This window comes from Cydia amplana, chromosome 24 (assembly GCF_948474715.1).
Source record: "Cydia amplana chromosome 24, ilCydAmpl1.1, whole genome shotgun sequence".
NCBI lineage: Eukaryota > Metazoa > Arthropoda > Insecta > Lepidoptera > Tortricidae > Cydia > Cydia amplana.
The window spans coordinates 523,659-539,247 of record NC_086092.1 but is presented as its reverse complement, the minus strand read 5'-3'; the positions used below and the strand labels follow the sequence as shown (position 1 = coordinate 539,247).

Genomic DNA, 15,589 nt, shown 5'->3' with positions numbered 1-15,589 from the left:
CCGGCGATGGCCATTGTGTGCCTGTAGCGGGCTAGCCTTTACTCTTTTTGTAATATGGCAATTAGCCACTTTCAGTGTTTAACGGTTGAACTCTGGTTTACTGTAACGTAACATAAACGCATATTGCTTGTGTCAGCGCAACCTGACGTGTATAATATAGGCAGGCATTTAGAGAATATACGTTCTTATACTATCACACATAAGGTGTCTTCTCCCTGCCACATATACCTATAACCAGCGCCATCGCCGTGTTTGACGACAGGGTTCGAAATTATCCAAAATTATCCCAAAATAAATCTAGACAATTATCCCAGGTATGGATGCTATATTTATTTTCTTTGAATTCTTTGATAGTAAAAAATAATGATTGGGGCATTTTTTATATTTTAGGTTTTAAATTTTAGGTTACTATCAAATCGATAATCACAGGTTTGCATAGATGGCGCCATTTGAGATTTGGCTTAATTACTGGTATCCAGGGCATTAAAAAAAATTGACACAATTCTAGGGATTGACAGGGCAAACTATGATGGCGCCATCTGCTAAATACTTCGACCGGCCAACCCCATTTGGTCCAAAAGTATCATCATCATGAATTAGTTTCTCAGTAGGTACCTACCCCTCTAGCTAGACGGTGAGTCATTTAATATTATTGCAATCCTTTCAATAGTCACGTATTTTAACATTATCAATGGCGTCAGTGTTTCTTGGAAATGTAAGAGGCTGAGCTATAGGCGTTCTCGGTATTTTGACTTTGTATGTTGTATCTTAGGTCCACCGTTTAACTGAGGCGGTTAGTAAGAAGTTAATATAGTCAACTACGGACTCCAAGGCTTGCCTGCATGAACCTTTAAACGCGAGCAATTCTTGTATAACATACGGCTCTAACGATTTCGATGAAATTTACTACATTGATGAGATTTTCGTGGGGCAAAAAATCGATCTAGCTAAGTCTTATTTCTGGGAAAACGCGCATTTTTGAGTTTTTATTTGTTTTCCGAGCAAATCTCGGTCTCCTCTAGATATTATTTCTAATATGATCTAGTTTTAGTCCCTGGGCGTAGCCTGGATCTACAATAAATAAGTTTCAATGTTTTATTTGCGAAAAAATAACTAGATTTGACCATCTGACCCCCCGGACCTTAAAGCTGGATTCACCCTTGGCTAATCCTCACTTAAATTACCCGAATACACCTTATATCAGTTATATCAAAATGAAGTGACGGGATAACATTAATTAGGGTTGCCAACCATACTATATTTTGGGGTCTCTATTGTTTCCCAAATAGTTTTAAGCCATAATGTATTGTTTGCCCGAATTTTCGTTATTCATAATTCATTTGGTTCAGAAACGCGTCACTTTTCAGGATTGCCATAAAGCCCTTGCTACACGGTCGCCGACAAGCCCCCAGACCGTGTGGCCTTGGTCCGTCCCGGACCGTGTAGACAGTTGTTTCCAACAAAATTAGACCAAAACTGACCAAGGGCAGACCAAGGTCAGACGGTTAGAAGGCTTGTTGGCGACCGTGTAGCAAGGGCTTATAACAAACCTAACCTAACCTAACCTATCTATAGGATAACCTAACAAAAATCCTGAAATGTTAACGGTTTCAGTTTTATGACTACCGATAATATGACAAACAATACATTATGACTTAAAACTTTATGGGAAACAACGGGACCCCTATATTTTGGCCTTGCGTACTACATATATACTTTTAGGAACCAATATAGTACGCAAAAATACTATATTTCGATATAATATACCGGATAATCCAGTAGAGGCAGGTCAAGGTCTCCAAATATTTGAACTAAACCAGACCTAGTAGGCGTTGGTTACAGTATGTTTGTTTACCACTTAGCAATCAACTGTGTAGAATGTTAACTCAAGAGTTTTCGGATACTATGTGAACTGTGTGATGGATTTATGTGAGAAGAAATTGATTATTCCTAGATCACTGGATTAAGTAAAGCAGTCTTCATCAAGGTTTCAGGGTTGGAAGGTCAGATGACAGTCGCTTTCGTAAAAACTAGTGCCCACGCTAATTCCTGGGATTAGTTACCAAGCGGACCCCAGGCTCCCATGAGCCGTGGCAAAAATGTCAGGACAATGCGAGGAATGAGAGGATGTGGAACCGCATGCTGCTCCGATGTGCAAGCGGGGCACACATATGCATGGTGCTGTCTCACTCACACACCAGAGTGACATGTGGATCTGCATCTGTGCAATAACCGCATAAATGATTCAAAGAACATAAATAGTTTCCCATTTAAATAAAATAGTATCTTCCGGTGAATAAATGTACAATTGTACAAGGATAAACTGATTACACTATATCAATTAGTAATTATTAACCACATCAATAACCACTGTACTTAATTTAAATTTAAATATAATTGGTTTATTAATTAATACCAATAATCTAAGCTCGACTTTATTCTACTGTTCAATCAATGTCACTGTTGTCTAAAATATGTAGGTATAAGGGTATAAGTATACATTTTTATTAGGATAAGTCTACTTATCCTCTTGTTGTTACAATTTTAAAATATTTTAAGTTAATAATAATGGTTAATAAATAATTAAGTATATCTCATTACTCTGGACACATCTTTACAATAAAGTACCTTTAGTTAGTTAAAATTTGTCCAATTTTAACTTCCATTTAATTCAGTTTAAACATTTATCACAAAATTTAATATTCTCACTAATATTTACACATTCCAATGAATATTACAGTTAGCCTAATGGTTATTGTAATTTAATAATAATTGAATGTTGATTGTCAAATGTTTAAGTATGCACTGAAATAAAAGGATGAGTAACATTTGCTAGCCATTGAAAAAGCCAATTTGGTGAAATTATCGATTTTCGAACGCATAGTTTTAAAGTGACATATTTGGCTGAATACGATTTTCACAGCCCTAAAACTAAATTTTTCTTAAACTTCAAAAACAGCTGATTGCATTTTTTCGGCAAAATTAGATGACGGGCTTATCAGGCACACGTAATGAAAGGCAAGACCCAAGCTTGTTGGTTGGAGGACGCGCGCTCCAAAAACACTGTATTCGTGATCAAATCTATTTAAAATTTCTGATGTCACCTCGTATGTCGATGTAGGCGAGTAAGGCAAGGCCATAGAAACATGCTAACAAACATTACTAAAACCTTGAGAGAGGCAATTAGAAAACTAGGTAATTAAGCTAACTTTTTTGGCTCTTTGACCCAAAAACTGGACCGGAAAGCAAGTTTTTCAGGAGTTTTAAGCAAGATCCCTTATATCAACAAAGCGTTTTTACACGTTTACTAAATCATAATGACTACGGAAGCTATTCTGACAAGTTTATTGCCTCAAAGGCTTGTTATAGACGAGAATTCAAATGGAATTGGGTTACGGTAAGCTTTCGATCGATATATTTATACGAAATCCTGAAAGCTCGAACAAGATGGCGGGAATGTAACCCGATCGATTGCGGAAGAACGGGAGCGATAGGAAGTGCACCACGAAAAGCGCGACCTAAATTCGGTCGGGTTATACGTCTGATCGGACATATGTACGGATTCTCAATTTTTACGCGTTATCTATAAGCACTACATTTATGCGACTCTTAAATTAGTTAGATAATATAATTAACTACAATTACTTACTGTTTTTAGTCTCCATTAGGGTTTAAATAATCACAAAACACAATTTTATGTCACAAGCACTCACACGCCCCATTCATGTAATAACATCTCGGATACACTGCCTGCGCCATCTGGTGCGTTCGGATACTCGCGTCACCTGTGGCTGCATTCACTGCGGTGTTAAATTTAATTTAGTTCTCAATAATTAGTGACTCAAACTTTCAATTTAGACTTAATATTACTATAACAGTAGCCGCGATGGCGTAATTGTTGCTTTTCATTTGTTTTTACAAGTCTAGACTATATGTTAAGCTAGTTAAACGTCCAGTTGTAAAGCAAGCGACAAGACTATTGATTTTTCTCTCAGCTGATTCATTCTGCCGCCTACGCTAGGCGTGTTATCGACGATTTCGCGCAATTTTGTCTCAAACGCATAACCCTATTTCTCTAACTTGTTTCCTGGTTAAGCCAGCGAATTCCGCACAGGTATGGACAAGGACATCTCCTTAAAAGGTGACTAGTCAGTGATGCGGTACTTTGCGATACTAGAACTAGTTAGCTTAGTTATTCAGACTGTGTCCAATGGGCAAGGTCTCTAGACTACTCATTTACGGAACCCTATGAGTTTCTAAACAGCTTTGATTGAACGATAATAGGCTTGTCGTTTTGAAACGAATTCCTATTCTAGCTTTGGAATTCTTAATGTTTAAGATCATTTACCTCTAGTTTAAGAACGAATCCAACTCTAAGCAGGTACATAGGCTAATACCAGGGTTCACCTTCACCGTTTGGGCCCATAATTAACATTTAAAATAAATTAACTACCTACCAAGTTTTTATCCATTTAGTAACACCTATAAAAATGATGTCGGCTTGATGAGGTTGCGTTAATGTGAATATTGTGAATAAATTTTGTGTTTAAAAATGTCACACTGAGATTTTAGCATATTTTTGTCCGTTAACCTCCCACTGCGGATCAAAGTATTTATTTATTTTGAACGTAATATAGTTTAATTAAAATAATAAAAGCTGAGAATGAAAATTAAGACGAACGATATAAGCGCCTGCCAAAGTTAAATAGCAACAAAGCGCTTTTACTCACAATCTGTAGGTACGCGATTACCGCGAAACTGAATGACTTATTTATAAAAGTTTATCTTTGGATTTACTAATAAAATCACAATACAAACAAACCTTAAATTAAAACTTAATATAGGTACCTACGGTAAAACATAATCGTGATTTTAAGGTTTCAATTTTTTTATATCAGCGCCATCTTTCGGCGAGTAGAATTGACACTTTTTCTACCCATTTGCGAATCTCAAACTATCTCCACAACAATAAATTTAAATCGGTTCATTTAGGTGCGAAGAGGTATTAGGTAACAGACAAATAGACAGCTACTTTCTCATTTATTAGTAAAGATGTCTATATGTCTACATCTAATACCCAAATTAACAAAATTGAGCTATAGTTCGCAAATTGCGTGCATTTTTCTCTATCACTCTAATTACGCCTTAATTGGAGTAAAAGAGAAAGATCCTCGCAATTTGCGAATTTCGCGGTAGGCCCTCTGTTAACTGTACATCGGATGACATCTTTTGAAATAAGGTCTACCGATGTAGGTATGTACCTACAGCAGGCGTGTCTCCGCGATTTCGTCGCTTTGCTACAGGTAGCTAAAAGTACATCCATTCGGCCCCAATTTTGGGGAAAGCCATAAGCCGCGCGTGGCGCTGTCGCCACCTAGCGGCCATATCTGTGCTGATCGTAACAGACGCGTTTTGTTAGAGAGTGAGTCTTCTGTACTTAGTACTATTATTTATTCTGTGCGTACAGTTAATAAAGCTGTCAAATAAAGTAATCTTACAAAAGTGCATCTCCATAATTCCTACACAAGTCAAGCATTAAGATAATCTCTCAGATAACCAAAACTTATAAATTACACCATCCCTCTCTTTCTCCCACACGGAACATTCGATAAGAGGAAAGAGAGGGGAGATGTTATGAATAGTTATTGCTGGGGTGGATCACTGGATTGAGTTTGCTATGTTTATTGGTAGTGATGTGCCAGGGTCAGGAATGTGATGCTATACAATTTATAGCGTCAAAGAATACCTACTTAAATAATAACTATTAATGTATCCATTTGTATCAATACTATTGTGCATTTATTAATTATTATTGAAATTTTATAATGTGTAATTGAAATTGAAGTATATTTTTAATGTCTTTATTTCTATTTTCTATATCTGTAAAATAATGTAAATTTTAGTTTAAAATGTGTACCTAGCGTACCTACCTTGACGATCTCACTATGTGTGCATATTTTTGTTTGTATTAATGAAAATTTTGTATCGCTATTGAAAAATAAATAAATCTGAATCTGAATCTATGTTCCCAAGATTGTGACGCTAATAGGGAAAATTTAGTATTTGTTTAGGAAAGCTGGAATTAACTTGGCCGTACTCAGTGTCAAATTGTACTGGTAACCCTAGTAACTCCAGGTTTAACCGGTTAACCCCGGGTTAGTGGAATGGTGCAAGTGTCCTTAAGACTCCGTAGCAAGCTCAGCTGAATTTCACTTCCTACAAACTGAGTTTCGTTCTTATTTTAAAACTAATTACTACTTGGATTGTAATGAAACTTTGCAAATAGGTACAATGATACCTATATCTATGCCTGTCATTAGTTTATACACCGTGTTTTTATTGAATTCCGTTAACTTCGGGGTATGGTTAAGTACGTTTAAGAGAACTAAATGGCATAGTTAATTTTCAAAAAAAAAATTTTTTTTTGCTTTTTTTTACAAAAAAAATATGTTTAAAAACTAATTAAATGTAGCATATAGCGTTGTTGTAACACGGGCATTACATTTAACTCAACCAATCAATTGAAATCTGTGACATATCAATGTCATTTCGAACATCGATCGACCGAGATTGTACTTAAGTTTAGTAGCAAATGTATGAACTCATTCTAAACACTAATCAATATGTAAACCGGCCCTAAGGCAAGTGTACACGCTTGGCCTTATAGCAAAAAAATAAATTATTGATTATCTCCGAAATGGAGTTAATTAGAATATCGGTGTCTTTGAGAAAGTTATTTGATTTGAGCTCAGGAATGCACCCTTGAAATTAACGGAAATAAAAAAAAAACACGGTGTAGAGCTTCAGCTTATAAAACAAACGAAATAGAGCAAAAACCAAGCAAAAACAAGTTTAGTATTAAAAACTTAAATTCGCTGTATTTTTATAACTATGGTACCTGTAGCTACATAAACGAATTACAGGCATAGATATGCCTTATCCTATTGTAATGATGATGATTGTAATTATAAAGTTTTAGAGCAATCTAGCTAGTCGTTTTAAAATGAGAGCGTAACTTTTCTTCTTCTTGAAATGGGTCAGTCTCTCGGGTAACTACGTTTGTATGGAGAATCGAGCTTGCTGCGGACTCTTAAGCTGTAAGCGCGCATAAAATGCTGTTAGTTGAATGTTTATTTCTTTATTCATTTATTTATGCCATATTAAAATCTTACATTGATTGAAACAGAAAAGTGTCGTGAAACCCTATCGGGAGTATCGGGTTTGTATCGACACTACATTCGTGGATACATTTTTACATAAAAAATTGTTGTGATACATTACGATAGACATAATTAAATTATATAGAATTTTTTATATTTTGACAAGCTAGCGGGAATTGAGTGCTGAAACTCATAGGGAACTAGGGAACATTCCCGAACTAAAGTTATTCTAAATAAAGCTCGCGTTACAAGCACATCACTATTCAGGGGTCGTTTTAAATCTAGTGATGGGGCGTATTCATCAATCATAAACAAAGTGCTGTTAATTTTGAATTGTTACTTCGTTTTGTTAATGCTCTGACGATGCTTTTGGGTGTCATTACTGTTTTAATGAAAATAATGAAATGCTTTAGAAATTACTTGGATCTAATGGATGTTCTTGTTATGGCAGTTCTTTTAGGACGAAAATGGACGACCGCCCTTATCATACAAACGTAATCCCCATGTTCCTCTCTGGATATCTACATTATTGAAAATGTTTTGACACAATTTCCGTACCTGAGAGGCATAACACTGTAAGTCAATTTTTTGTGATTTTCGGTTTTTTACAGTATCGTACATAATTTCTGATGCTCCATCGCTCCATAAAACTATATTTATCGATAATACTACCAATTCCAAGTTTTTCAAATGCATTTTACTGTAAGTGTATAACCCTCTGGGAAACATTTTGATGTAAGTGAAATACAGTAAAATGCTACTAGGTTCATTTTAAGGTATGTCCAGAGAGTTTACGGTTCTGAGTGCACATACACTATATATAATGCTAGGCATATTGTAAGGCATTTTACTGTATGTCCTGACTAAAACTTAAAATTTCTATATTATAATCAGTTTAAGTTGACTACAATGGTTATTTGCATTTAAACGGACTTGTTATTATTATAAAAATGATATGGCAGTATTTTCAATCTCGTTAAGGACCTTTAATATTACTGTAACTCCTCGAATTTGAGCTTAGAAGCAGAATACCTACTGTATGTGGGGTAGTTTTTTTAGTTTTATTGAAAAATATATCTTATAAGTACAAAATGATAACTTGAAAGTAATAGGTAGGTACATAATAATGTCAAATATATTTACTGTTGATTAATTTACAAAACTCTGACATAACCCTCTTGTGTGTCATTTTATGTTGTTCGAAAATCCTTGTAACACAAATTTTGACACAAAATCGCTTCTCCTGTAAAATTAGGTACTTAAATGGCACTTACAGTGTTATGCTTCTCAGGTACGGATTTGATGAAGGTACAGATGTATTGCATAATTGTTTTACTTCGTATTTTTACGGAACCGTACGAACTACGAACGTATGTATGTCTTGTTATTTCAGTCAGTCGGTACAAAAAGTACTGAGGGTGACTGAAGTAGCATGACAAATACTAACGTTTCCGAGAAAACACGATGGAAAACAATTATTATGCACGTACTACATCTGTACTACATAAAAAATCCATACTACTTTTTAATTTGTTTTACGCTTCTAACTTTTAGAAATACATTAAAAGTAATTAAATAACAAATCTAAAAACAATCTAACGAAGGGGCCTAGCATGGTTAATTATACCACATTATACAGTCATCAGCAGAAGTTGCTATGCGGGCCAGGTGTTCAAAATGATCTTGACGCGACTGCATTGTTAAGAGAATAAGAGCGTGTCAAGGTAATTTTGAACACCTCGCCCGCTTAGCCACTTCTGCTGATGAATGTTAGGTAAGTACATCCGTTTCAGCTTCGGTAAAAATGCTTTTGTTTCATATCCGGACTCGGAGTAAGTATCCGGATGTTCTCCTTTGAAACTTAATTATAGTTTGTCAAAGGACTGTCTCATTTCAAACATAGACAGAGAGTCATACTATCTTTGTCTTACACTAGTACTAGCACCGAAAAGAAAAGGATGAGTATAGTTTTCTTGGTTCTTACTGACTGACTACCTAATTGGTTTCGCCAACTATATATACATATATCAGGCCCCGTAGACAACATGCCAATCGCTAATGCTCCGTAGCGAACGAAACACAACTGTCACTGCCACACTTATATGGAATGGCTCCTCTATACGATGGGCCAGCGCCGGCCACTCCAAGGGACGCATTTATGCGTTAGAGGGAGCAAGTGATATTGCTATCTCATTCTACCTCATGGCTGCGTCCCTTGGAGTGGCCGGCGCTGGCCCATCGTGTAGAGGAGCCAGAAGAGTGACAGAGAGACACAAAGCGATTCGATGGCGAAGCGATAGCGATTGTCACCTTGGCTAGGCCGCCTGGTACCTACCTACATTCTACATGTCTACCTACATATAAGGTCACGGATTGAAATAAGTATAAAACTTTAGCTACTAACATGCCATTTGTTACAATTTGTACTAAGCCCCCGTATCAATGCGAATGCTCGATCACACGGTCATGTTACCATCAACTGGATGTGGCCCCAATTTTAACATAGTCGGAGGATGCGTAACTGCATGACATTTGCGATGACAAAGTGTGGCCATGTCATGTCATCATTAACCCGTCGAGCGACCACCACGCCACCATCACTTTGTTGTACAGTCAGCAGGAAGTTGCTAAGCGGGCGAGGTGTTCAAAATGATGTTAACAAGGTAATTTTAGATCATGAACCTATAATATTACGGACAGAGTTTCGCTTACAAACAACTGTGATTCCAACATCCACCAGTTTCATAGTATTTACGCGTGACACACACACATTGACAGCCCACATCCACCAGTTTGCCGTCAGACGAATCGAAACGTCATTGAAGTAAACATGTCGAAGAAAAATATAAAATATGCCGGCATGCGTAGTTAAATCCTGCTAGAATTGTACCGATCGAAAGAAAAAAAGTCACGGAATAACTTTTCATACTTAAGTTTATCAATTAGTACGTAAAATCACAATAATTTATTGTTTATAAATTATCAAACTGCAAAACAGGAGTGTGACCAGTAACAAATAGGGTAAGTAGGGTAATTGATACCCTTCTTATTAAATCATTATGTATATAAGAGATCATTTAGGTAAATGGTTAAATTATTGATTGTGCATTTCAAACTAGGTCGGTATGGTAATTTCCCGATACTAAGGAGATTAGACGCTTACATGCATGTTTGATAGTTAACGTTTGTTTGTTATGTATTATAATTTTTTTGTTGTTTCAAGTTAAATGTATAAATTAAAAAAGCGGCCAAGTGCGAGTCGGACTCGCCCATGAAGGGTTCCGTATTTAGGCGATTTATGACGTATTAAAAAAAAACTACTTGCTAGATCTCGTTCAAACCAATTTTCGGTGGAAGTTTACATGGTAATGTACATCATATATTTTTTTTAGTTTTATCATTCCCTTATTTTAGAAGTTAGGGGGGGGGGGGGGCACACATTTTACCACTTTGGAAGTGTCTCTCGCGCAAACTATTCAGTTTAGAAAAAAATGATATTAGGAACCTCAATATCATTTTTGGAGACCTATCCATAGATACCCCACACGTATGGGTTTGATGAAAAAAAAAATTTTGAGTTTCAGTTCGAAGTATGGGGAACCCCAAAAATTAATTGTTTTTTTTCTATTTTTGTGTGAATATCTTAATGCGGTTCACAGAATACATCTACTTACCAAGTTTCAACAGTATAGTTCTTATAGTTTCGGAGAAAAGTGGCTGTGACATACGGACGGACAGACAGACGGACAGACAGACGGACAGACAGACATGACGAATCTATAAGGGTTCCGTTTTTTGCCATTTGGCTACGGAACCCTAAAAACATGACGAACTGATTTCATTACGATGCTAAATATCATTAGGTATTGAAAATAATGTTTGCACAATGTAATTGTGCAATATTACGCATTTTCAAGACCTATAAAATCAGATACGTACACACCTTTTTTATTGTCTAAGGTAAAACGGTCCTAATTTTTTTATTTGAAAACAAGGACGATATTAAAAATAATTGTTTCACCATTAGGGGAGAATTTGTGTTATATACATGGTAACACTCGTCTACACGCGCATATTCAAAACGTCCGCCATTGCAGTGTCACAGTTTCTCTTAAGTGACATTCTCTCTGTCAAATATATACCTCTATGTTTTAGATCTTTAAAACGTTTTTTAATAGATAGAGTGATTCAAGAGGAAGGTTTATGTATAATTTGTTAACCCGTGCGAAGCCGGGGCGGGTCGCTAGTTTTGGAACACACCATGCAGGCCCCTATTTCACCACGGCGACAGGTGCGACAATTCGACAAATGTTGCTGACGTCACAGGCATCCATTGGCTTCGGTTACCGCTTACCATCGGGCGGACCGTATTCCTGTTTGCCACCATCATTGTATTATTTAAAAAAACTTTATTATATCGGCAGAAAACAGGTATTTCTCTTTCGAAGTTTATGATGATGACGATGACATTTGCCACACGATTTAATAGAACTTTCGGTAATTCTTGACACAAAATGAGTTCTGTGACAATTGTCGTGTTCCTTGTGACAATTGTCATTAGCTTCGCAAAATAAGTACTTACTTATTTATTGGCGATATAATGGAGTTTTTTTTAATTAATACCTATGTTGGTGGCAAACAAGAATACCGCCCGTCCGATGGTAAGCGGTTACCGTAGTCTATGGAGGCCTGTGACGTCAGTAACAGTATGTCGACAATTTTCGCACCTGTCACCGTGGTGAAATAGGGGCCAGCACGCTCTTTATAGTCTTTATACCTACCACTTCCATAGTGTTTATATCTCGTAATAAGCTAAGTGCGCGGGTAAGCGGTGCGTCAATATTTGCCCTTACACTTACACTGTTGACTTTTGGATCACACAAGTTGATATTATCCACAGTGCGGTTGCGTTAAGTAAGACAACCATATTGTAGGTACGGTCGCCATCAGATATATGGGAGCGGCCGAGGAGCTCACAAATATCTGAGCACGCATCTATTCTCAAGGCGTTAGAGTGCTTGTTCAGATATTGTGAACACGTTGGCCGCTCCGATATATCTGACGGCAACTGTACTTGATGTTTTAGTAGTAGTAGTAGTAGTACGAGGGGTGTTCAAAATATTCTCGGTATGAGAATGAAAACAAACAAGTACGAAAAGTTTGATATTTTTATTTTTCAATATACTCCCCCCCTATGTTCATACACTTAAAAGATCGATCAATTATTTTTTTTAATCCTGCATAAAAATATTTTTTATCTTTGGTGTAAAAATGCTCCTCCACTGCCGCCTTCAATGCTTCATCATCGGAAAATTTATTTCCACGCAGATCCTTTTTAAGATTGGGGAACAAAAAGAAGTCGCTGGGGGCTAAGTCCGGACTATACGGTGGGTGAGTAACAGTTTCAAACCCACATTCAACAATAGCTGCCTTGGCAATATGAGCAGTATGGACGGGGGCGTTGTCATGCAGAAGCATAACACCTTTGGTTAACTTTCCCCGCCTCTTTTCTTTGATTGCATCCTTTAATTGACGTAGAATGTTAGCGTAGTACTGTCCTGTGATATTTACACCTTTTTCTTTATAATCGATCAGTAATACTCCTTCACAATCCCAAAATATCGTGGCCATGACCTTGCCAGCTGAAGGGATGACCTTGAACTTCTTGGGATGAGCTGAACCCTTAATGTGCCACTGCATGGACTCTTGTTTACTCTCTGGGTCATAATGATGAACCCAGGTTTCATCTCCAGTAACTATTCTTTGCAGCACCTCATCAGGATTTTCACCGCACAGGTCAATAAAATCGGAACAACAAGCTACACGCATGTCTTTTTGAAGCCGAGTCAGCATTCGCGGAACCCATCTTGCACTTACTTTTGACATATTAAGATGGTCATGGATAATATCATGTACGGTACCAATAGAGAGATTGGTTACTTGTGCTATAGATTTTACCTTCACTCGACCATCTTCCAATATAAGTTTTTCCACTTTATCAATATTTTCTTGTGAAGTAGCTACTACAGGCCGGCCAGGTCTAGGGTCGTCTTCAACACTCTCCCTTCCACGTTTAAACTCGCTTGACCACTTTTGAATGGTAGATAAAGAAGGAGCAGACTCACGGTAAACACAATCCATTTCCTCTTTTATGGTTTTTTGATTTTTACCCTGTTTTGTCAAGAATTTTATCACGCATCGATGTTCTAATTTAGTTAACATTGTCAATTCCCACATGATGTTCATGTTTGTTCAGCAATTGCAGAAAAACAAAAGAACATCTCGGTTCGAATTATACTTTTTTTTAATGTCAATGAATAAACCTTAGCGGCCAGTAACGAAAGAAATTTTAGAAGAGGTTGTAAGATATCAATACCGAGAATATTTTGAACGCCCCTCGTAAAACACCTTATTGTACAAAAATCAGAACAAAACAGGAAAAATAACATCCGTCATTAGTTCGTTCGTCGTATTAGTATCGAGTACCTATTAGTAGTTTTAGTGCTACTACCACGCTCTTAATTTACCGTAATGTATCTCATGACTCCTGAACCGTAATATATAGAGTCTGTTCGGAAAGAGAAGAGTCGTGGAATGTATTGGGTCCCATACATTCTAACGACTCTTTTCTTTCCGCACAGACTCTAGACAGTTGAAATTTTCACAGATGATAGTATTTCAGTTGCCGCTATAACAACAAACACTAAAAAGTACGGAACCCTCGGTGGGCGAGTCCGACTCGCACTTGTCCGGTTTTTTTATTATGATTATGTGTAGTTTACTGTTTATTTCTATACTGCCGAAGAGAGACGTATCAAATATAGACTATATTACACTTACATAAAGCTAACATAAGAGTGGTAGAAAGGCAGCTGGTTAACGAAATCTCTTTTCAGCACACCAGCTTGTAAAGGTTCTCTTTATTCTTATAATAATATATCCTATCCGGGCCTATACTGGGCTTTAGGGCAAATCCTCCACTGGTTGAAAAATTTAGTGCTTCACTCGGTAGCAAAGCCTTGTAAAGACTTTAAACCATTGCAACGCTCAAGATTTCACTTTTAGAACTACTCGCTACATCTCGCTTCATCACTCTCGTTCTTGAACAAAACGTACCTAATTTATAAACAATACTTTTACGTAAGTAAGTATGTAATGTTATACTGTTTTGAAGACAAGATAACTATAAACATTTCTTCAGACATAACTCAGAAGGGGTTGCCGGCATAAATCACAAGACACTCGATTTAATCTCGAGGAGAGTGGAGAAAAATGGCGGAGAGGGACAAATGTTTCCAGCGGCGCCCATACATTACAATTACTGGTGTTTTGAGCCATACAGGGCCTAGCCAAGGTGACGATCGCTTGCGCTTTGCCATCGAATCGTTTTGTGTCTCTCTATCCCTCTTTTCCATATAGGTAAGTGTGATAGCGGCAGTTGCGTTTCGTTCGCTACGTAGCATTAGCCTATCCAAGGTGACAATCGCTATTGCTTCGCCATCGAATCGCTTTGTGTCTCTCTTCCATATAAGTGTGACAGGACAGTTGCGTTTCGTTCGCTACGTAGCGTTAGCGATTGGCATGTTGGCTACGCGGCCTGAGGTGCCGTAGCGTAGGGAAGTTTCCAAAATCGCGAAATTTACATATGGAACTTCGGCTGATATTTTTGTATGGGTATAAAATTTTATTAACTAATCCAGTTACAAACTTACATTCCTTTATTTCTTGACGATTTTTTTCTCCACAACTTTTACATTTATGCAATACTAGCGACCCGCCCCGGCTTCGCACGGGTTAACAAATTATACATAAAACTTCCTCTTGAACCACTCTATCTATTAAAACCGCATCAAAATCCGTTGTGTAGTTTTCGCGGCTTCGCACGGGTTAACAAATTATACATAAAACTTCCTCTTGAACCACTCTATCTATTAAAACCGCATCAAAATCCGTTGTGTAGTTTTCTAAGCTCTAAGCATACAGACAGACAGACGGACAGACAGGGAAGCGACTTTGTTTTATACTTACTAATATGTAGTGACAATGCAATCTTTATTATTCAATCTCTTAGGCATGGCCGTTGAAAATATTTACATTTTTCTATCTCCTAAAACCGTGGCGTAGGAAAAGTTACAGTTACTTAAATGAAACTTTGCTCTCATTATGTTAATCTATCTATCTCTGTACACACCAAAGTACCCCAAACTCTCCCTTTTATCGTCGCAAAGATTTATGCGTCTCTGTTCGTTCTTATCGCCGATATCTACAATTTGCAACGAGGTAATAAAAGATTACTATCGGAGCGAGCGGAGGGAGATGTGGAAAAAGTTTTGTGATGTGTAGAAATGCAGCGGCTGGCGAATCTTGGGTAAGTACATAATTAAACCACTATATATATTTATTTATCAATATTATCATACAAGTGCGGA

The 15,589-nt window shown here is 37.1% G+C and overlaps 1 protein-coding gene across 1 annotated transcript in view; it reads right to left on the bottom strand.

The window, feature by feature from the left end:
* Nucleotides 1-3,960, bottom strand: part of LOC134659168 (talin-1) — a 157,490-nt gene extending 153,530 nt beyond the window's left edge. Inside the window, exon 1 of the mRNA XM_063514800.1 lies at nucleotides 3,650-3,960. The gene's annotated coding sequence lies outside the window, so the exon portion shown is untranslated. The remainder of the gene's footprint in view (nucleotides 1-3,649) is intronic.
* Nucleotides 3,961-15,589: the final 11,629 nt, after the last annotated feature.